Raw genomic sequence first — 23268 nt, 5'->3', positions numbered from 1 at the left:
TTTTCTGTCCCTAGAAATGGCTTAATGAAATAAACACCCATAAATATATGAGTTCCCAGAGATAAGATCTGAACATCTGCTGCTTTTACCTGTCACTGGCTGTTTTATCAGCCAAGTATTGGTCATGTGATCTCTTTGAGCTCCATTTCCCTCCAACACTGAAGGTCAGTGCTCTGGTCATTGGATTCTTTTAAAGATCCTGATGTCTAAGTGCCTAGTGATTAAATAAATTTAACATTTATGAACTATCTAGTACTTGGCAAGTTGGACTCCATCTGCTGCTTGTGATTTCTAGCTGCATCTCAGCAAATCTAGTCCAGGATGGAGAGAGACAGGTTTGGAGGATCTGAAACCATAAGCCAAGTAGATAGAGCTACTGTTCCTAACAATTTGGTTCAACAACAACAACAACAGTCCTCAAAAGGCAAATTTAAAGATACCCAATGACAACAGTGACGCTACAGAGCTTTGCTTCTGTGGGAATGGAGTTGGCTTGGCTTGACCAGGCAGAACTTGTGGTCTTTCACCAATAGCATAAAGAAGAAATCATTTCCTGTTTTCTTTCCCCAGAAATTCTCTTTTAAGAAGCAGTCAGAAAATAGATTAAGTTTTACTTTGTTCTTTCATTTCTTAGAGTCCTGGGATCAGTCAGTTTTACTTAGTGTATTTTGTTCTGAAAAACACTTAGAAATGTTGTTTTCCCTAAATCTTAGGGATAGCAAGTTTTCTTTGACAGAAATAAGGACAGGAACTTTAAGCTTCCCTTTCTAAGTTGAGGCCTACGCACTTCTGAAATACATAGTGAAGCAGAACTTCCTTTGCCCACTTCCTGTTCCCTAAGGCCAGCTTCCTCTTCCGAAGTCCTTGATTAGTTATCATGAGGAATGATTTTACTTCCTATAGGTCTTATCTCTCCTCCCGTGATCTAAGATGGAGCTTTCTCTGTGACTAACAATGGCACATAGAAAAGTCAAATAACTGTGATGCCTGAGGAAATGTAGAGAACCAGGACAGATCTGCTGTAATTTCATACTTCTTGGTTCTATTTCTTTTAGATTCTAGACAGTATTCATGCTTCTGTGCCTTGGGATATGCATGGACCTTCAATAAATCAAACACTTAAAAATGTGCTTGCTCACTCAGGCATCCAGCAAGGGATACTAAGTACACCAAGTCCCTGCCACAGACACTGGAGTGGTGAGAGCTCTATTAGGGACCCACATCCCTGGTTCTACTCTTTGAACCCTTATACCTCAATTATGGCTATTTTCATGGGCCACTAAATCTCTCCACAGGTTGGAGGCCACGTTACTTGCTTGAGTATTCGAGTATTTCACACAGCAGTTATGGAACTCCATGGAATAATGTTAGTACAAATGTTTATCATTACTATGTGGCTGTGTATGTGTGTGTGTGTGTGTATACATACATGTATATAATCATTGTGAAAAGATTAGTAATGAAAAATGGATTTATTTATGAGTTGTGATGTAAGACATCATTCTACCCCTCCAGTCTCAGTCATTAAAACAGAGAATCTCCACATTGGAGTTGTCAGAAATCTTTGTAAAAAGAAGCTCAACTGAAGTAGACAAAGTTGTAACCATGAAGAAAGACACTGGGCTATTCCCAGGAGGGCTAGACTGCAGGGAACCAAAGGTCTGCAGTTTGAGCCCATCTCTCAGTCATCATTTATAGCACTTGGTTTAAATTTTCCAATTCGCCATCCTTATTTTCACAGCTGCGATTTGTACCTATGGACTCATTAGTTTCTCTAATGAGTTTGATTTTTCCAGAGCTGGGTATATTTTTTGCTTTACAGATCACATATCTTAGGACAGGTCCAACACATGAATGAATGGATGGATGGATAAATATACTTCAGAGCTATTCCCCTTCCAAAATTTCTTAGAGCATCTCTCTAACACTATCTCTAATCTCTTTACTACTTGTGTCCCTACCAGACACATTCCTTCTCATTATGATCTTCTTTCTTCAATTTCTAGTTGTCTGGTCTGCCTTCAGCTGTTTCTTGCCTCACTCCATAGTCAACATAATCCTTTCAGTCAACTGAGTTTCTCTCATTCTGATCATTTGTTCACATTGTACCTATCATCAGTCTGAATTTTCCAGATACTGCATTACTGCATCCCATGTCCCAGATTGCCTACTCATCCTGGGTGGACATTGGCTTCAATGCTATTTCCATCAGCATCACATCCTATTATTACTATCGTTGTTGTTGTTATTGTTATTATTATTTTGTTCATAGTTCCACAGTAAGGAGTCTAAAATATGTCTCAACAGTTCTGCATGGTCATGGAAGGAGGTCTCACTGCTGATGTATTGATAATATGGTGGCTGCCTAGGGGCTGCGATTGTGGCTCGGCAGTAGAGTGCTCATCTAGCACGTGCGAGGCCCTAGGTTTGATCTCAGCACCTCATAAAAAGATAAATAAACAAAATAAAGGTAGATAGATAGATAGATAGTGGCTGCCTAGTTTATATACCATAGTACTGATTGTCTATATGCTTCCTCTCCTTGTCCTCATCCGTCCCCTTTATCATCACATAGTTATTTCTAACTCAACACCCTACTGCTTATCCTCAAGACCTCCTTTCCTGGTTTCTTGATTCTATCCTCTACTGCCAGCTCTGATCTATGAAGGCACACTGCCATCTCTAGCATTTCATCATTATTCCCTCTTTGTCGTTTCTTTCCTCCGTGGTAATTCCATTAACAGTCAAATTTGCTTAGGATATAGACATGCCTTGTCTCCATTTTAGAGACTTACAAGATACATCAAACCCATTAAAGAAGGTAAAAAACCTGTTCAGCTTAGTTTGACCCATTAGCACTCTACACGCGTTTTTGAGATATGGAACTTACTTTTAAATATTGTGTTAATACAAATTATGATAAATCCCTGTGTTAAAATAATAAGAAAACAAATGAAAGTTTTGTGGTGTTGATAGCTCTCAAGCCATTTTCTCCTGTTCCTTCCTCCTTCTTTTGACAGCTATCCTTATTTTGAAGAGGATTTGGCGCTGACCCCTTTCATGTAGTTCTCTTTGCCCTGACTAGCAAGTAGATGTAGAGACCCACCTGTATTTCTAGTTCCAAACTCTTCTCTAACAGTATTATATTTCTGATTGCATCCTTGATATCTCCATCTACTGACTTCTGGTAGCACAAGCTGCACTTGACTGCTATTCAGCTCATGGTTGCTACCATCTCCCATGCCACACCCCCTTTCCAGTCATCTGAATTAAATACAGGAAAGTAGGAATGAACATTTTCTTTCAAGTCAGGTATATCTAAGTTTCAATTCTGGATCTATTATTTACCATTGGAACCTCAGGATCCTCATCTGCAAAGAATGACACTTTGTAGAATTGTTTTGAGCTTAGTGTGCACTTCATGGGTGTAGTGTCTTTTTTTCCTTTGAACCATATCATAGTTCCATTTCTTCCTTCTAAACTTCTATTGCTTCTATAGTTTATACTCTGATAACTTAATAGCTCCAATATTTATTTTTAGAAGTATGGTATATCTCTCTGGTCCACAATAACTATGCATAGTTATATGTATACATATTACACATGTAACTATGAAACATTTAGATTGTTATATTGAAACAATAACATCCTAAGAGAAAGACTTGTATTATATGTAATCTTTCCATCATATGGTGAGAAAGTTATGCCTTATTTCACTGAGCATATGGAGCCTGATTTGACTGAGAGTATAAAAATATTTGGATCAACATGAGTGTTTATAATAAAGTTTTCTAAGTACATTTCCTATTATCTCCTGAGAACTAAAAGGGCTGAGGAATGTAGCTTCAGACAAAAGCACATCATCTGTCAATACTACTGATTGTTTTACCAACTGGACTCTCAGATACATGGCCAACACCCAAAGTAGCAGAGAAAGAAGTGACAATAATAGAGAGATATAAAATATCCTCTCCTAACTTCACAATTTGGGCTTTTAAAAATATTTATAGTTTACCAGAATAAACAATGAGGTAATGGCCCATAGGGTTCTTGATGGCCAATTTGGACTTAACACAGTAACAGGTCACTTTCAAATATCTAAAGTTCAAATTCAGTTTGGATCCTTACCAAGGCATTCAAATAGATAGATTAAGTTTTTAAACCTCTGGAGATGGGAATTGTGAGCTGGAAACCTCATGCCTCTTCATGGTAGTTTTGGCAGAAATGAGAAATGAAATTTAAGTTAAGCATTTGAGATTACTAAAAAATAAAACTGATGTGTTTCCAAATATGGATTTTAGAATACAGTTATCCACTAAATATGTCCCTTTCCAAAGTTCACAATCACATTTATAAAATCGTCTTTATTATCTGTGTTAATTTAATTTTTAATTATTCTCTCTATACTTTTGGATAGTCAAGTAGGGAAATGTATACACTTAATCAAGTACTATCTATAAAACTTGTTCAACTGAACCCCCCTTCCCTTTTTAGAAGTGGTTCAAAATGCATCTCCACTCTTTTTTTTTTCTTTTTTCTGGAATTACAAAGAAAACAACACTTTCTCCAATCTTTCTGGTTATTTAAAGTGCCTAGTCCTATCCAGAGGAAAATCACACCTCATTTGGTTTAAGTACATTAAGACTGAGTCTACACAACCAGAGATGAAATGGAGCAAGACTGAAAAATATAGTTAGCCTAATTTTCTCAAAAATGTGCGTGTCAGAATGTCAGGGCAATAGTCTGGATGGTACCTCCAGGACCATGCTAATTACCATGGTGGTGGGGATGAATGTGGCACGTCAAATCAAGTGATAGTTTAAAGTTTGATATGAATTAGCTGAATTTTTGAAAATGTACAATTCAATGCTTTCCAAGTAATTGATTCTAAATAAAATAGATTATTTATTTATTCTAAAATAAAATAGATTCTAAATAGAATAGATTGTATTTCTAAATAATAGAAAGTTTAATTACATCTGAAGGACAGAAGGGCTAATCAGTTGCAAAGGTATATATATATATATAGATGATGTTCTCATGTAGGTGCACTCTTGTAATAAATTTGAAAACGTGTGTCCTAGTCCTGGAACATGTTAGTTTTCCCATGTCATTATGGTTTTATTTAGAGTAAAAGTAGCTCATGGAGGAGCTATAATATACCAGGGCTGCACCCAATGGACAAGCGGATTAGTTGGTGATTGCTCCCCTTTTTTTCCTCTTAAGTAACGTCATTTGTTGCACTTAGTAGGTAAGCAGCAATCAGTGCATATTGAATTGACTATTTTTTTAACAACATAGCTGTGACACAAAAGGCAAAAGAGAAATTAAATGCCAAGGGGGAATTATAGTTTAATTAATTTGTACCCCTACAAACACACATCCCATTCCTATCCCTCAAACAAATGCAATGTCTGTACATATCAAGGGCAGCTTGGAAATCTTCATGAGACAGGGGAATGATTCATTTCCTCAACATTGAAAACACAACACTGAAGATCTGAGATCAAGTCCTGAACCCACTATTGACTACCTTCCACATCATGGAATGCCTTATGTATGTAATGCTTCAAAAAGCCTTCATTGGGCTTCATGCAGGATGTGCTGTCCATCACTGGAGATGGGTTAGACAACAAAATTCCTCCCAGATGCCAGTCTAGGTATTGGGTTTATTACTCTTTATAGCTATCTGTCTATAAATCCTCATGTTTTGTTCTTTTACTTCCAATCTACTGTCTTGGGATCTCTGTAGTAGAACTGGGGGGTCTATGTGGAGCCAGCAGAAGTCAAGGATACATATATGGAGAGAACACAATTCGTCTCCTTCTAGGCATTCCTCATGTGGGAAAATAACATGCATATAATTCATTGCAGGAGCGTGTTAAGATCTTTCATACAGATACAAACCAAGCATTCTGGAGATAGAGTCAGGAAATGTTTGAAATCTGCCTGAAGTGTGGAAGAATAAATATTTGAAGTTTTTTGCAACAATCAACTGGGACAAAGGAAGTGAAAGTATTTTGTAAATTGTATCAACAATATGAACATGTAAACATATGTTTGCATATAGTATACTTGAATACATATAAAAAAAAATATATATATATATATATATATATATATATATATATAAATTTTTCTTCATGTCACATATATCTTAAACACAGCCAAGCATTTTTCAAGATTCCATCATTTAAAGGGATTAAAAAATAAGCTCCAAGTTGTCCAGTGAACAAATTAAACCTTATAGTCTAAAATTAATAGGTCACTGGCTTAACATTTTTTTGATAGGTGTAATTGTGTTGTGATAATCAACTTTTCACCACTGTGGACAAAATGCCTGAGGTCAACTTAAAGGAGGAAAGAGTTATTTGGACTCATGGTTTCAAAGGTTTTCAATTCCTTGTCAGTGGGCTCCATTATTCTGGGTCCTGGATGAAGCAGAACATCATTTTAGAAGTGCAGCAGAGAAACCTTCTCAGCTCATGGCTGCCAGGAAACACGGGGTGAGGGATGGGAGCAGGACAAGATATACTCTTCCAGGCCAATTCTCCAGTAACCTACTTCCTCCTACTAAACCCTACCTCCTCAAGTTTCCACCATCTCCCACTAATGTCAACTTATTAATCCATAAGTAGACTAATCTGATGATGAGATGAGAACCTTCATGATTCAATCACTTCTCAAAAACCTCACCTCTGCTCTTTAGGGACCAAACTTTCAACATATGAGCCTTTATGAGACATTCCAGATTCATCATAGCCTAAGTTTTCCCAAACTTTTAGTATGGAGGTTTTCTGGAGATATCTCACCCATATTCTCCAGTCCTGTTAGATGCCTATAGACATTTGAGTATGCTTCTATGCACCCCCAAGGGAGATTTCAATTCACTCCATATTCTTGGCTCCATTTGCAAAACAGTCACAAAATTCTAAGCACAAAGAAGGTTGAACTTCTGTCACTACTGGATATTATCTTGTTATGGTTTATATGTGAGGTGTCCGCCAAAAGCTCATGTGTGAAGCAATGAAAGAAAGTTTAGAGGTGAAAGGTTGGGTTATGAGAGTTTTAACTGAATCAAAGCATTAATCCTCCAATAGGGATTAACTGAATGATAACTGTAGGCAAGTGGCATGTGGCTGAAGGAGGCAGGTCATTGAGGGCATGCCTTTGGGATACATGTTTTGTCCTTGGGGAGTCTCTCTCTGCTTCCTGTTTGCCATGTCCTGAGCTGCTTTCCTCTGTCATGCCTTTCTTTCCTGATGTCCTCTCTCACCTCTGTCTCACAGTAATGGAGTTGGCTGTCTAAGGACTATGATTTCTGAAAAGGTGAGCCCCAAAGAAACTTACCCTTCTCTAAAATGGTTTGTGTCCATTCTTTTGGTCAGAGCAGCAAAAAAGCTGTCTAAAACATATCCTTATTCTTGTAATCTACCTTTTGATGTTGTTGTACCCCAAATCATTGCCTACTAACATTAACGTAAACATGGAAGCTCCTGAAAACAGTCCACAAGCAGCGCTTCTGGAAACTTCTTTCAGGGTGGATAAGTCATCTCCCTTCACCCCTTTTTGAACTCTATTTTTGTCTCTGAGACTCATCGCAGCCTGACTTCTTGTTGCAAGCAGTGCACTTTGATATGAAGTCCTATCAAATGATTTTCTTTGTTGGGGTCCAGAGTCCAGTGTGTTTCCTGGCTGAGAGTGCTATGCTATCTGCAGGAACATTCACAAGTTCATTAGGCAAGACCTTCTCTATAAATCTAGCAATCAGCTTTTCAAGGTGCTCTTTAGCTAAAGCCCACTGCAAAATGCCCAGGATTTCCTTTCACACCTGATTTCTTTCCAAAGACCATGAACTCAGCAACTGGTGAAGCCATACCTGAAAAATAATTTAATGTCACCATTCAATCGTTTGTCAGTTACAAAGCCTGAGATTCTCCTGGGTGAATCCCAGGATGCCTTGATCTTATTCCTTATTAGGAGGCATTACAAGTAGTGGAAAGACTGAGCTTTGGAGGAAATGCCGTCTTGGGACCCAATTCTGAGTTTGCCCCTGGAGATTTTGGGGAGTTATTTACCCTCTGCAGCTTAGGTGTAGATGTAGAGTAATCAGGAGGACTAAAAAGTATTTATAAAGAGCCCAGAACATGGCAAGTCTTTCACCAAAAAAATATAAAACGTGAATTTATTGAATACATTGTTTAAGGAATTTTCTTTTTAAATAAGCAAATTTCTTTAATATCAGTTGTATTGCTTTAAATGTCTGAGCATGAGGCTTTTGGAAATTTCCCTAACCTATTAATATTACCATAATGTCTAAAATGACTCAAATTTTGCAATAATAACAGGAGGGCCAAGTTCCCAGAGTCTTTTACCCATAAGACTTGAAGTGGGGGAAATTGATTTAGGTGATTCCTGTTTGAAAAGATTAATCATTCCTTGTTTGAATTCTGAACATTGAAGCCAGTTTTTTTATTTCTTTTATTTTATACATTGCTCTCTTTGCGGTAGACTAAAAACAGTCTTACCATAAGCTTAAACTGAACTGGCCTCTGATTCTTCTTTGTATTCTCTACAGTCTTCTGACTGCTCTCATTCTCTGCCTATCATGCCAGAATGTTATAGAGAAGGCGTTTTGTTTATTTGAACTAAGCCAGTGACCTTCTCAAGCATTCTCATCATGAGCTGCACGTTACAAAGAGTACCCTCTGTGCATAATGTACAAGGAGGATCAAATTCCAGGGCCTTGTGGGATGGAACTACATTTCCCCTTAGGTCGTCAACTTTTTAAGGAGATGTTCTGCAGAACAGATAATGTTGACATGATAGTATGGAGACACATCATGACAGGGCAGCGTTTTGTCACAACGGTGATGTGTGAACTTCAGAAGATTTGGATCCCAAGTTTGGACACACTGCCAAGAATGTGGATTCCTTTTTAAAGCATCCAGATGTCTTATGTCTGTGGAACTGGGCTTTTTGAAGTTGTTTATTTGTTGGTTTATATCAGGACAAGAAAGAGTACATGGCCTTCTTGAACTTAATTCAAGTTACTTCCAGAGTCTGAGAAACATACCATACCTTCAGATACCTATTTTTATCTTTTAATACTTGGTGTTGAAACTTTGTCAACAGTATCGAAGTTAGACTTATTTCTTTAAAACACACACATACTTTATCTAAAGGAAAGTCAAAAGTTAAAAGTCATTGTATAAAAATCAAGAAAAGGAATGGATGACAGGAGTGTTATTAGAAGCTGACTTTTTATAATCTTGATGTTTCCCCACCAAACATCAAAGGGAAGACAAGCAGGACCTTTGTGATCTTCCTCCAACAGGTGTCTGTATGTGTTGTGTCCAGCGCCACCCTGGTCATCTTACATGTATTTCTCCATGTGCACACACCATGCATGACCATCAGTGGTGGATACTGGAATACTCAGATGCAAATTTATTGATCTTTGATTTATTTCCTACATTCATTTCTCTAAAAGAGATATATGGCCCACAGGATTTGGATTCTGTCAGAATATCATTAATGGCTTTACTCACTTAACTGTGTTCTGGAGAAATCTGACCAGCTTTTTGACTGCTTTGTTCACTACTAAGTGCAAAATATCTAGAAAAACACAGGGCATGTTTTGGTTGCTCCCTAGTTCTGTATTAAATGAATGACTGGATGCTTCAGATCAATATTATTATTTGTCTCCATTAGATCTAGATTATTCTAATCACACATTTTGATACTGTCGCTTGTTTATTAAGATGAAAGGTGGGCTTTCCCACAAAGCAAAGAGTTGCTCATGGAAATGATTCAATTCCAATGAGAAAAACCCTTAACTTTAAGCTTGGCCTCAGGGATAAGGATGTACCTCTCTCTGATGTGATCCCTGTACAATACCATGAATTAATATTCACCATATTTCATCTACTGGAATTTATTCATATATTCACACCTTTCCACTCATTTTAAGCATGTGTGATTTTCATAATCCTGAATGCTGCTCTTCATTTTGGTGAACCAGTCATCAAGTATAAGAAGTTATGTAAACTTCAATGAACCCATGAAAATCTGCTTATATGCATTTCCAAAGAGCAAAACAGCCACGTGAACAGGAACCTACCTAAAGGGTATTCCATTTACCTCCCAGACCTGAGCAGTGGTGGGATTGCTACTGAGACAACCACTTGAGAGCTTGAAACAGTAAATCAGATCCTGTAATGCTCCCTGTACTTAGGTCTAACATCACATTAGGTTTTCTCATTTTGCTTCTTTTTCAACCAATAGTCTACTTGAAAACATACAGTCTCTTAGAGGAAAAAAATAATTCAGAAACTTCCAAAATTATGTTTAGGTAATTGGCAAAGAAGCCTCACAAGGAACTAGAAGAGATCTTAAGAGTCACCTGGCTAAGCGCTTTACATTATGCACTATTTACCAAGAAAGAGTAGAAAAATAATGTGGCAACTATCTTGTGCAGATGAGCATTATATAAGCAATGGACAGCACATTCAGGAGAGGAATGCAAGAGATATGTGTGGAGTACCTGTGGGGTATCTCACTTAGTGTCACTTAATTTCATATTCCCAACAATGCTGTGTGGTTAAGTTCAGCTCTCTTTATTTTTATATACACGAGTCAGCCACTTCCCCCAGAAAGATTAATGAAATAATGCATGTAAAAGTGTTATCTAAACCATAATGCACCCTACAAGTATTAGATATTGTCAGAGCCCATGAATTTATAAAAACTCTATAGTTCTTATAGATCTACAGATGTTGAGCCAGCAGCAGAAGGCTGCCCAGCTGTGTGAGGCCTCAGTAACATCCTCAAGGGAGAAAAGAAAGAGAGAAAAGAAAGAGCTAATTGGTGACAATGTTAGTTCTTGGGAGATTTCACTTACATCTCTGAATTAATGAATAATAAAACTTTTACTAGCTTCTTGGCTTTTCAGGACCTAGAAGTCAAGTTTCCAACAGACTGGTGCTGAATCTAGTAGCAGGCAAGAAAGGAAAAGACTGATTGCTCTTCTAAGGGATGTTGAAGTTGGGAATGAAATATGATGATCCTAGTAAAAAAAGCAGTCACAGAGTTTGCAGCTAAAGAAAGGTTTTCCCAAATCAAACCCTGTGCCCAATAAGGCAAATCCACAGCAGAACATACCAGGAACTTCTCAATGAATAAAATCAGGTAGTAAAAGCAGAGAGGCCAGGATGGGTTTTAATGGTCCATCAGGAAAAAGTCAGGCTTCTAGTGAACACAGGCACGAAAGAGCCAGGTTTGGATAAATCAAGGAGGTGGTTAGTCAAGGCTTAGTTGGGATTTCATGGAAAGATTGGTTGCTTTGCAGGCCCAAAGAGTTGTACCTTAATTTTATAATGTAGGTCCTTAGAGAAGGGAGTGACTTAGACAAGACTGTTTGTCTGTCTGCGGACCAGAGGAGAAAGTGTGGGCTATTTCAGAAGCATGAAAAACTGATATCCACTGGTGCTGAAAGCAGATGGTCTATTGAGTTTCCCATCACTCAGCAGAGCAATGGCTGAGCTGGTAGTTAGCTGTCTTAAGATGTATAGTGGTATTCTCCATCCTGGAGAACAATAATAATCTCTAACTCTCTTCACCCTCCTCTACCCCAACCCTGAACCAGTTGAGCCCAGTTGAGTGGGACTTGGACTTCTACTTTTGTTTGTTTAAATTTCTTAAGTGATTCTGAGTGCCTTAAAGCTTCAGAAAGATTTACTTGAACATTTTCAGAAGAAAATGTGTAAGGGGCTGCTATTCAAGTCACCTTTTCTGTCAATTATCTAAAATGACACCTGGGTGTGAGTCAAAGGGCAATTATTAGCAGGACTCTAGCAGTGCAAACTGACACCATCCAGGTGGGTCTTACAAGGTAAGTATTGACTAGGGATGCTTAATTGTCTTTTCCACATCAGGATGAAGAGACAACGGTTAGGAACCTGGCATGGTCTGCTTCATGGGGCATGTGTTCAGAGCCTACTCTCATTGCCTTATAAAAAGAAAGCTCAAGGAAAGAATTCTCCCTACTTCTCTATAACATCCAACTCTCCCCCTTGGATGGCTACCTCCTTTTGAAATTAGCTCATGTGGCAACCTCTCACACTGCTTGCAAATGATTACTGAATGAATGAATAAATGTATATACATATAAATATGAATAAATATATAAAAATATGAATAAATACATATAAATATGAATATATAAAAATATGAATATATATATATTCCTATTTGCTCCACAGGACAAGGCTTAACTCCTAGTCCAGTTTGATCTATCCCATGCTCCTTATGTGCCCTAGCATAGTCATTGACTTTCTTTCCTACAGGATCCCTCCTTTCCAAGTCCTGAGAACAGGCTGTCCCTGAGTCTGATGCCCCTGTCATCATTCTACAGCCGGATGCTCTTTGCTCCATATATATATATTTATGGTTAATTGCAGGTCCTTGCTGGGTACACAGTTGATAAAACTTGTACACATGATGACTCTGAGTTTATGCCAAAATGCTGCAGAACAAATGTTCTATCTTTGGTGACTATGAGTTGCATTATGGGGAGAGGGTAAATAGTTTCAAACAGGTTAAGAACCTAGGCGATGATTGAAGGAAATGAGGACAAGGGATGTATGTAAGAAAGCCTGTGGAAGGTTCCCACCATCTTGATTCTAGTGCTGTTTCTGTCTTTTCATTTTTTCTTTGAAACTTACACAAGGATCTCCACCCATTAAAAAAGGTCAATGACAGAGACCAGGTAGAGTAGAATTGCCAAGAACCTGGGGTTTGGACAGAGCCGCAGGAACTGATCTTTAAAAAGTTTGGGTTTCTAGGGATGTAAGAGAAAACCTGACTGGTGTGCGTGGAAGCAAGAAGGCAAATGGAGTGATAGGATGTCTAGGAATAGACATGGAGAGAGGTCCAAGATGGGGGAGCAAAAAGCATCCAGCTATACCATGATGACAGGGGCAATCAGACTCAGGGAGAGCCTGTTCTCAGTGCTTCAAAAGGAGGGGTCCTGTAAAAAAGAAAGTCAGTGAACTATGCTGGGGCACAGAAGCAGCGTGGGATACATCAAACTGGACTAGGAGTTAAGCTTTATCCTGTGGAGCAAAGGGAAATAGTGTTTGTCCAGCGGCCAAGGGAACTTCATGCTTGGCTAAGGAGCTGCTGGTCTATAGCTTCCTGAATTCCCCCTGCCCAGGGTCAGGATGATTTCCAGTCATTTCAGGGCTGGACTTATAGGTTGAGGTTAAGTGGTTCCAGCTTCCATACTGAGGCGGGAAGCCAATATATATATATATATATATATATATATATATATATATATATATATATATATAAAATACATTTTTAAATCAAAAAACTTCAATTGTAGTCATCTTTTCCCAACTCCAATGTTATTAGGTGGACATATTAATAAGATTAGGCTACAAGGAAGATTAAATAAACTATTTTAAGTTTAACACAGAGGCTACTGCACTCTGGCTAAAATGATATAGTATAAAGACTGAAGGTATTTAATACAGAGTATAATGAAGTGCATTTGATGTCCTTTATGCATATCAGATTTTACGTAGAGCATAGAATATATGTTAAATAAATCCATTTTGATACAGATAAGAAAACCATAGGATGCACAAATAGACATGTATTTCTGATAAAATATTACTTTAAAAAAAATCACCAGTATTCCTATTTCAAATAAAGTGAGCATTTATTTCAAATAGGCTTCATTTTTATTTCAGTCTTTGAAATCTTTATTCTTTTTTTTTTAACTTTAAAAGAGTAAATCTTAAATATGTGGAAGATATCTTGCTGCCATGTAATATCTGACATTTACACACATATACACACACACATTCAATCACTCACTTACACACGGTCTTCAATAAAACAACCCCAGAAAGGAGTTTAAAGAGTGTTGTGTTAACCAACATATCGCTGAGTTAGCAACTAAATAACAGGCAACATACACCCCTTTTGTATCATAAGTAGTGTGCATTCTTAAAGTGATAATGGAACTAAATTTGGAGAGAACGGGCCCTTAAGTTTCAATTTATTTGTTTCACAATCACAGCCTCCAACTGAAGGGAAAATTATGCTGCAGTTTGATAAATAAAGCCCTATACATTCAAACACAAAATGCAAAATGAAAACTTTTAGAACTTCGAATAATCAAGGACCTTAGATTAATTCCATCAGTGGTTGGGAGTTTTTTGTTGTTGCGAATTTGCTGGAGAATTTAGTATGAAAGCACTCTAACTAGAGTCTGATTATATCAGTGTCTCTATTTCCTTTTAGAACACACATCTGTTGTTGTGGGGGGTTTGCAGAGGGGAGAGTGTGGTTGTGGTTATTATGGAAATACGGCAAAACCAAATATTTTAAAGCAGATGAGAAAAAACCCACAAACAGTTGGCTCACAAATGTTGGAACGTCTTCCACACCGGCACACAAAGCCAGCAGCATCGGCATAGTGGGCAGCAGCGGCAGGCCTGGTGGCCTCGGATTTATCTGTTTCAAACACTGGACTTCTCTGGTTAGTTAACTGACTGGAGATTGTTTTTTTCACTTTATCCCCGCTCTCTCTCTCTTTAATTGTTGTTACTCTGTTTTGCCTGAAAGCTGCAGTATCTCACTGTTCATTATTCCCTGTTCAGTCAAATCCTGTCCAAAATTAACTCATTGTGTGCTGCGGTGACTCTCCAGCAAGATGCACATAATGGCACTCACTGTAGTGCTTTTGAAACATTGGCACCTACATTGTATGGGCTACTCTTTTTAATTTGCTCAATACTGATTTTACTGGGCTGTGTTTGTTTTACGGTTAAATTCTCTAATTAGAAATATGTCTAATTATTGACAAGAAATTGCTCTAAAATCCTAAAGTTTCACCTCACCTAAATACTCTCTCTTCCCTGATAGAGAACTAATTCTGTGGGATCTGGTTGATGTTATTTCCTTTATTCTACCTTAATTTGAAAATTTCACAGGAGCTGAGACTCCAACCTAACACTGTGAGGTAGGAAAAGAGTCACCAGTGGATACTGCTGGGGACTAGTGTCTACTATCCTCGTCAAATTCCGGAGTATTCATCTTGAATTAAGTGCAGCCATCAGAAAAACCATAGAAATAGGAAAGTTGCTGTTATAAATTAATGATTATTTGCTGTGCGCAGTAGAGTGGCTGTTTGTACCACATTTTATTGTGATGTTTTATTCTTATTCAGTGCAACAGTAATTGGGTCTTAAACATGATAAAGTATCTTAAAGTCCGCATCGGTAGCTGAGCTGCCTACAGCAGGTTTTTAACTCTAGTTAAAGAAGGTTAATCAAAGCTAATGAATCTGTTTTATACATTGCCATGAGTTTATCAAAAAAAATGTGCCAGGAGGTGTCTGAACTAAAATCCCAGGTTGTTCAGCTGTGAACACAAATACATTTTTTGCATGATAATTTTGAAAATGTCTTCCATGGCCTGGGTTTGTGGATACCCAGTACCTGCAAGCTCTGTGGTTTCCTTATCTTTCTTCAGTTCACTCTCCTGCCATGAAAAAATATGAGCCTTATGAAAATACAGGGGAGGAAATGCAATCCCACACTACAGCGTTCAGTGTGAGAATATCAAGAGACTGTAGCATTCAGAAGTCCAGAATAGCTCCTCTCTTTATGAAAGAATATGAGGAGCCCCCTAATAAGGCCAATTCATTAGAATAAGCGTTTGTTGCTAAATCACACCACGCAGGACCACAGGCATCCAAGCCAGAGGGGCGCAGCAATTAAAGTTGCCTCCCTTCAAAATGCAGCCTGCCCACCAACTCTCACCCACGAATTCTATTTTGTTTTCTCATTAGAAATGTGATTGAAGAATGCAAGTTCTTAATTTGTCAGGCAGCACAGGACCTATAAGTCTCCGGCCGTGACATCACTTTGAACACTTTAATAATAATAATAATAATGTAATGATAATAATAATAATAATAAAATCATGTGTGTCTTTTTCAAGGTGTAGAACCAACAGCATAGCTGGAATACACCTTGCAGCCCTGAAAACATTGCCTTGTTGCATTTGGGGAAAACAAAACAAAACAAAACAAAACCCCAGCAAGAGATCATCCTCCAAATATCTAAATTCACAGTGGTGGAAGGTTTTTAATCTCAATCTCAGCATTTACAGAAAACACACACACAGGCGCACACATTCACACACTCAGTCTGCGGTGACACCTTTCTCAGAACCTTTCGATCTCTGCAGAGCTTTGGAATGAGATTCAGAGCCACTCGGAACTGTTGCTGGCAAGTAAAACCCCTGCCTTCCAGACAGAGAGAAGGGGCTGGAGGGCCACTGTGCTTTTCCCTCCTGCTCCCTTTTTAAACCTAAATAATATTTGTCCTTTTCGGGAAGAATGTGAAAATAGGGATTCATCCACATAGGAAGCAAGGTAGACCCCAAAGAGCAAGAGCAAGGGAAAAAAGCAAGAGGAGTACCAAGTCTAGTTTTGGTCGGAAGAAGGCCCACATCACAGGTTTTAAAACCATCTTTTTTCGTTTCACAAGCCACAACCCCCTTGATGAAAACTAGTTGCGAAATTCTGTGCCTGTTAGGCCTCAGCTAATTAGAAAAAATGGGCTTTTTTTTTTTCTTTTCCTTTCTTTCTTTAGCACCTTTTCTTTCAAGCATTTAGTCTCAGGAGGGGGATCCAGGCTCTTGGCCGGGCTGTTTTGAAAACACGCCTTTGAATGCTTCTCCCTAATTCACGCCTTTTGTTTTTCAGCTTTTGTGTTTGCCAGTTTGACCATATAACGTTATACATCTGGTGTATAGCTGTTGGGGCTTTTTTCTCCCAGGGATCCTATGCATTCCCTATAGGACCCTCCTGAGCTTCAATTTGAGCGATCGTGTAACATAAAGGGGCGAAGGAGAGCCTAGGAGGCTGGGGGAGGGGGCAGGGGGCAGGAGAGGGGAGGAGGCCTGGGGGAAACAGAGAGAGAAATGAGTGAAACATAAAAAAAAAAGTTGAAAAGAATTCTTTTGCTCTCTTCTTTTCTTCTCACTGTTGCGACTGGACCCTGAGTCAGCCGGCGACAAGGCCTCGGTGGGAAAATGACGGGGCCACAGAATAGATAACTCATTGGAATTCTGGCAACATATTCCTAAATAAAACAAAAGTGGGGAGGCGGGCTGGGGGAGGGCATGTGTTCCTGGGGAAGTGCAGAACTGCACAGGGCTATGAGGACGTTTCAGGGCCAGCTCCCTGACTTGCCTCTTACAGGGAAAATCTAAGATGGTCAAAGGAAAGGAATTCCGACTGCTCTGCCCAGGCGTGTTCAGCAGACCTCTTGCAGCTGGAGCTGTTTATTATTGCAGGGAGGATGCTGCTCTTGCAAACACACTTTGCAGGCTGGGGAGAGCCTGCATGTCCTGTGCTTTAGATAGGGTTTTCTGTCAAAATAAGAGTATACCTGGAGATTGTGATTCTTTTTTTTTTAATTTCCAGATTCTGAAGGAGAAATCCACACTTCCTTCCTATTTAGTTTTCCCCTCTTTCCCAACCCTTAGCACCCATGTCTACCTTTAACAGCATGGAGACCTATGGGAATTACAGTATTCATGTAAGTTTTCTGATGTTAAAAGCTCCCAGTCTTCATGCTGACTTTGCTATTAGTGCACACTGATGGCTATTCTTATGGATCAGCCCTCATCTCAATTTCTCCATCTGAAAAATGGACATAGCGTCACAATGAAGTCACAATTCTTAGTTTGCACACACCTTGAGTTCCTTTTATAGTGAGTTTATTTCAAATATGTATGGAACAGATATACAAGGCATATAGTTACACATATAGACCTGCTATAAATTATATCGTGTATATGTTGGTAGTTGGGCTTTTATATGTTTTGCAACTGCTCTAGAATCACTACAAGCTTGATTTTGGTTGAAATAAAACCTAGAATAAATATGAAGACAATATGTTTGTAGCAGTTGTTTAAAGCTAATACCAGCAGCTTTTTCTTTTCTTTACTGCTGAACAATTTCAAAAACAATACTAGGCATGAAAGCAAAACAAACTCATGGCAGTGCAAAACTTACATGAGTTATTTGTGTGTTCCTGAATTCAAGAAGCTGGGGGTAGGGGATGGGGGATTTGTTTTAAACATAGAAATTGGAAAAAGACAACAAACTCTGCAAAATATCTTGGAAGGTTCTGCAGAATGAAGTGCAGAGTTTATTACAGATGTGATAGAACTTGTGGGTATAATTTTTAAAAATAGCTCAAGAATACATTGGAGAAATTGTACGGAAAATATCATTTCCCCCCCACCATAACTGTAACTCAGGTTACCAGCTGATTTACACCTTGATAAGTTTCTCCACTTGAAATCTATATCCCTTTCTGTTTCTAATCAATTCAGCCACCTGACCAATAATGCGGATCCCAGGGTTAACACAATTAAATTAGCAAATGTTTGCAAGGAAATGGTAAAATCGTTTTTTGTTTTATTTTTTTAAGATGTTTAACTAAGACACTTTGCACTTTGCTGTTCCAATCAGACACATAATTATACAATAGGCTAATTTTCAAGAATCTGTTTTTTTTTTTCTGAACCTTAATCAGACCAGAGAAAACGCCTGCTATTCAACACTGAGATGCACCATGATTTCCTTAGAAAAGCAACTTACCTTAGGGAAATAATTTCTTAAAAAAAATATATATATATTTACTCCAAATTTCTTTCTTCACAAGATTGTTGTCTGTTTTCTTTTTTTGTTTAAACTGGTCTCAGAACTTGGAGAAGTAAGATCATCATCAACTGAAACAAAAACAAAGATCCATGACTTGAGTTAAAATTCTTAAATGAATTGTTTAGCTTTAAAATGTAAAACTGTCCCAGCGTGAATGTCACAAAGTCTAAGCACAGAAGGATCTGCACGTTACTGAAAACATTCTCTAACACCCAAAGAATACAGTATGAGTGTCCACCCTTATTTATACTACATTGTCTGTATTTATTATATTTTCAAGTGTGCTTAACAAGTTGATACAGTTTTCTAAGAAGATTTCTTAGTGGGGTTGAGACTCCTAACCTACCCACCTCCTCTCCTAGGTCAGGAGTCCAGGTCTGAAGAAAACTCTTCTTTCTGTTTCTGTAATAACTGGTTTTCTTTCTAATTCTGATGGAAGCTAAAATTAGAGGTAAACTTGGTGGCAGGCAGCAGTAGCGAAATAAAAAAGACAAATTGCAGTTACCCACTTAAGAAAATAACATTCTGTTGATTGACAAACACCCTTTACATTTTAGCCATTAACAAGTCTTACAGAAACAGGGACTGCCAATAACAAACTTGATTTCTAATGTCCCCAAGGTAATAATAATCCACTAATTTGACTATATCCCAGCTGGCCCTCACTAGCAATTTCTATTTGTTTTTTGCAGCAAGGAAGACTTAACTTTCTTTGGGAAAAAAAAAAGCGGGGGGGGGGGCGTGGAGGGGTGGGCAGTAAAGTTAAGAAGGAGTGTGGAGAGAAAACACATGGAAATTTAATGTGAAAGTTTCTTGTTGCAATAAAGCTGTTAGGTTTGGCATGAAGACTGTTATCAGATGGTTCCTTTGACATTACTTGAGCCTTTCAGTAAGTAAGACAAGCCTGAAGGATTAGGTTGTCAACTTCAGCCTGTCATCTTTGGGGGTGGAAAAAAAAAGTTGCTTTTCTCCTTCTTTCTTTCTTTTTTTAATTTCTTTCTTCTCCATTTTCTTCATCTTCTTTTTTGTTTTTTTGGTTGCGTCTTCCCCACCAGCTTTAAGCTTTACAGACTGCTGAAGAGGTAGTTCATAGAAGACAACCTCAGACCCACATTGATCATGAAAGTCTAGCTTTTAAAGACAAGTGAGCCAGCCAAGCTGTGAGCCTAATCACCCTGCGCTAGTATGAATTTATCTAAAAAGGATTTCATGTGGAACCCCCGGAGCCGGCCGCCAAACGGATGACTGCACAGTTTAAGAAAGTTAGTGGGACTTTTCCCAATCAACTGTCAAGCCGCATAAAAGGTCTGGAACGCGCTGACTTAGGCAAACAATATTTAGCCATCTAAGGATACCATAAGGGCCAAGATTTTGCTTTGTTGGCGCTGACAGGAAATATTGATACGTATCAAGTAACACTCCTCATGTAAAAGGAGGATGTGCCTCCTTTCCTCGCTATCTCTATTTACAAAACTGTCTGGTGCTCTGAAAACAAGGTGGGGGCAGGGAAAATGCCAAAGCCAGCACTTTGCTGGGGAAATGTTCCAGCTTTCCTGGGATCATTGTTGCTTGGAAAGAAGAATTGAGCTGAAATTGCCTCTTTGGGGGGAAAAAAGTTATTGGAATTGGAATTTGCAAATTTTCTGAATGTTCATTTGAGAGGTATACACTGGCCTTAACCCCTAAACTTATCCCTTAAATTTATCAATGAAGGAAACCTCCATGGACTATGTTTTGGAGTGTTTCTCTCTTTCTCTTTTTGTAGAATATTCTAAAGTATATTTGAAGAATCTGGCTGTGGAGGCTAACATGCAAATAGAAAGATCTGACTATAAAGTCTAAAGGGTAATTGAACTGAACTGGTTCCATTAGTCAGGACTCTTTTTGGGAGTAATAGTATCCGTAATCCTACTGACTCATGCCTTGTAGTGCTTTAACCACATGGAAAAGAATGTCATAATGTCTTGTCTTGGGAAAATTTGGAAACATTGAGCTGTTACCATAGAAAAAGCTTTAAATTGGAGGATTTAATTTAAAAGAAAAAAAACAAAAACAAAAACAAAACACTGTGATTTATCAGAATACTCTAAAGGTCCTCTATCAGTAATGTTGTGCCTGGAGTGAGATCCTTGAAGATGCCAGGGGTGGCAGTGTTAATGAAATACCCTTTGGCATGAAGCAGCATTTCTAGAATCCTGATGTAGTACTAGAAAGGAAAGTGAATTTTGTAACAGCACAATAAACAAGGGGAACTGAAGAAAAGAACCTGCTTGTTCTGTAAGGACGATCCTTCCCGTTAAACAAAGAAATTTAGGGTAGTCTGCTTTTCATGAAAATCGCATACATATGGCCTTTGAAATTTGTCACTGAAGATGGTTTTGCTCTAAGGTAAAATTCACCACTTTATAGCTTTTCAGCTGTAAGTCTCTGGCTTTTTCTTTTTTTTTTCTTCTTCTCTCTTGGCCTGCAGCCCAATATGAATGTATGATCACTAGCACAATAGTTAAACATCTGAGTCTTTTTGAAGTGCCTTCAATGTTACAATGATGTGATGGTTGATTGCCTAGCAGTCAGTTTAGAAAGGAACTTCCTTCTGCCCCCTAGTGGTAGGGATTAAAGTTTAATGGCTTTCATAATACCTAGTTCCTTTTCTATTTTACACTTTGTCATATTTCAAGGACAGAGTACAGAGTTGGAATTCCTAATGAGTGCCTTCATAATCAGTAAGTATTACATATTTTTAAAAATTTATTATCGGTAAGGAGTCTCACAGTGTTGCACAGGCTCATCTCAAACTCCAGGGCTCAAGTGATCCTCCTCTCTCAGCCTTTCCAGAAGCTAGGACTACACAGATCACTACCCTGGCTAAGTGTGTATTTAAAATACAAACATTTCTATGCTGAATGTGTTGTTTTACAAGGCACAGAATCATTTCTTATATATTTTAGCACTCTGCTGTGCTTTGCTAAACAATATATACCACCACTATAAATAGACATTGTCTGTAATGCTGCATTTTTCCTGGGAAAGTTCTCGAACTACTTAATGAATGCTGTTAATCAAGGAGTGCATGGTGTTGCCAAACTTATGGAAATATATGTGTTTGTGTGAGTGTGTGAGTGTGTGTGTGTGTGTGTGTGTGAAAGAAAGCATTGCCTACTGTCAGGTATTGTAGAACTTTCTATCTCTTCTCAGATGACTATTTTTGTATACAAGGCAATAAAAACAGTTTGCACTAATCATAGCCCTGGTTACCCCACGGGTCACAGTTCCTTTTTGTTGAAGTGTATAAAGAAAACCACATATACTCTAGGTAAGGGAAAGGGTTTGTGATGTTGACAAGATTTTGATGTGGGAAATGTTAATCACGTATAGCATTTTACCACTGACAACAAAGTGGAAGGGATTTGTTTGAATTTGTACCCGGTCCTAGGTTTCTGCTTATTTATTTGTTTTCTTTTTCTTTTTTTTTTTTAATCTTTAATGGAGAATGCATATCCTGCCCCCAGGCAAGGGTTTCAAGGCACTTGAAAATAAGCACAGTGATATAGGGGTCCTCCAATGAGTGTGCATTTAGATTCTGCAGAAATGAAAGCCCAATTTGGAGAAGACCAAGAGACTGAGGAGGAGGAGGAGTTTCTGCCAAGTGGATGGGACAGCTGGACCTTGTGTAATGTGTCAGTTTGCTTCTGTGCCACTATTGTGTTGCTTATGTTGGAATGCAGGGAAGGCACTAGTTTATTGAATAAGGAGCCATGTAAATTCCAGCTGTCAACATGTGATCACTCCTGGGGACAAAGAAAGATGTTTTCTCTGTACCTATATTTGACGACTAGTCACAGCTATACATTTATTTGAAGTTGTTTTTTTTGTTGTTGTTGTTTTTGTTGTTGTTGTTGTTGTTGTTGTTTTGTCACCAGGTTGCATCTGGGTAGGTTTTGGACACCCTTCTCTTTTCAGACTTTTTCTGCAGGCTTAGTACCTGGCTTTAAAGGTGTGTTGACTGACATTGAAATGACACATTGCTAGAACTTACTCAAGGAGAATGCTAGGACTATAATAATAATCAATAGCATTTTAAAAGAAGAATATTTGATATTGTTTTATTTATTTCAGTTTAAGAGACACATGCTTCAGTCAAAAAAGAATAGTTCCAGACAAAAATGAATATACTACATGGCTTTTCTTATTGGAAAGCCTGTCAATTGGTTTATAACCATATCAGTTTAATCCCTTTCTTTGAAAACTGCTCCAGGGAACCACATGGTCCACAAAGGGCCAGACATACATTCACTTTGTTTCTGTAGTCTTGCTATCTAGCTCCCTACCCTCTCCATGTAGACTGAGAGAGGCTGATGACATGTCTGAGATTTTGAGCTGGGTGGTTTGGAGGCGCTCCCTACAAACTGGAAGAGGAAAAGGAGGAGAAGAAAAGGAGAAAAGCATTTTCTGAGTAAGACCAGCTCCAAAGCAGCTTGAGTCTCATGGGAGTTTAATTAGAGAAAAAA

General features: G+C 38.3%; 1 long non-coding RNA gene across 1 annotated transcript in view; it reads right to left on the bottom strand.

The window, feature by feature from the left end:
- LOC124089351 (uncharacterized) overlaps positions 1-23268 on the bottom strand; it is a 77139-nt gene that overhangs the window by 21923 nt on the left and 31948 nt on the right. Inside the window, exon 3 of the long non-coding RNA XR_006850716.2 lies at positions 18698-18828. This is a non-coding gene — a long non-coding RNA (uncharacterized LOC124089351). The remainder of the gene's footprint in view (positions 1-18697; positions 18829-23268) is intronic.

The sequence above is a fragment of the Marmota monax genome, unplaced genomic scaffold (genome assembly GCF_021218885.2).
Source record: "Marmota monax isolate L192 unplaced genomic scaffold, Marmota_monax_Labrador192_F-V1.1 WCK01_AAM20220418_F8-fsc00005, whole genome shotgun sequence".
NCBI lineage: Eukaryota > Metazoa > Chordata > Mammalia > Rodentia > Sciuridae > Marmota > Marmota monax.
Note: the sequence above shows the minus strand (reverse complement) of the source record. Positions and strands in the feature narration are given on the sequence as shown.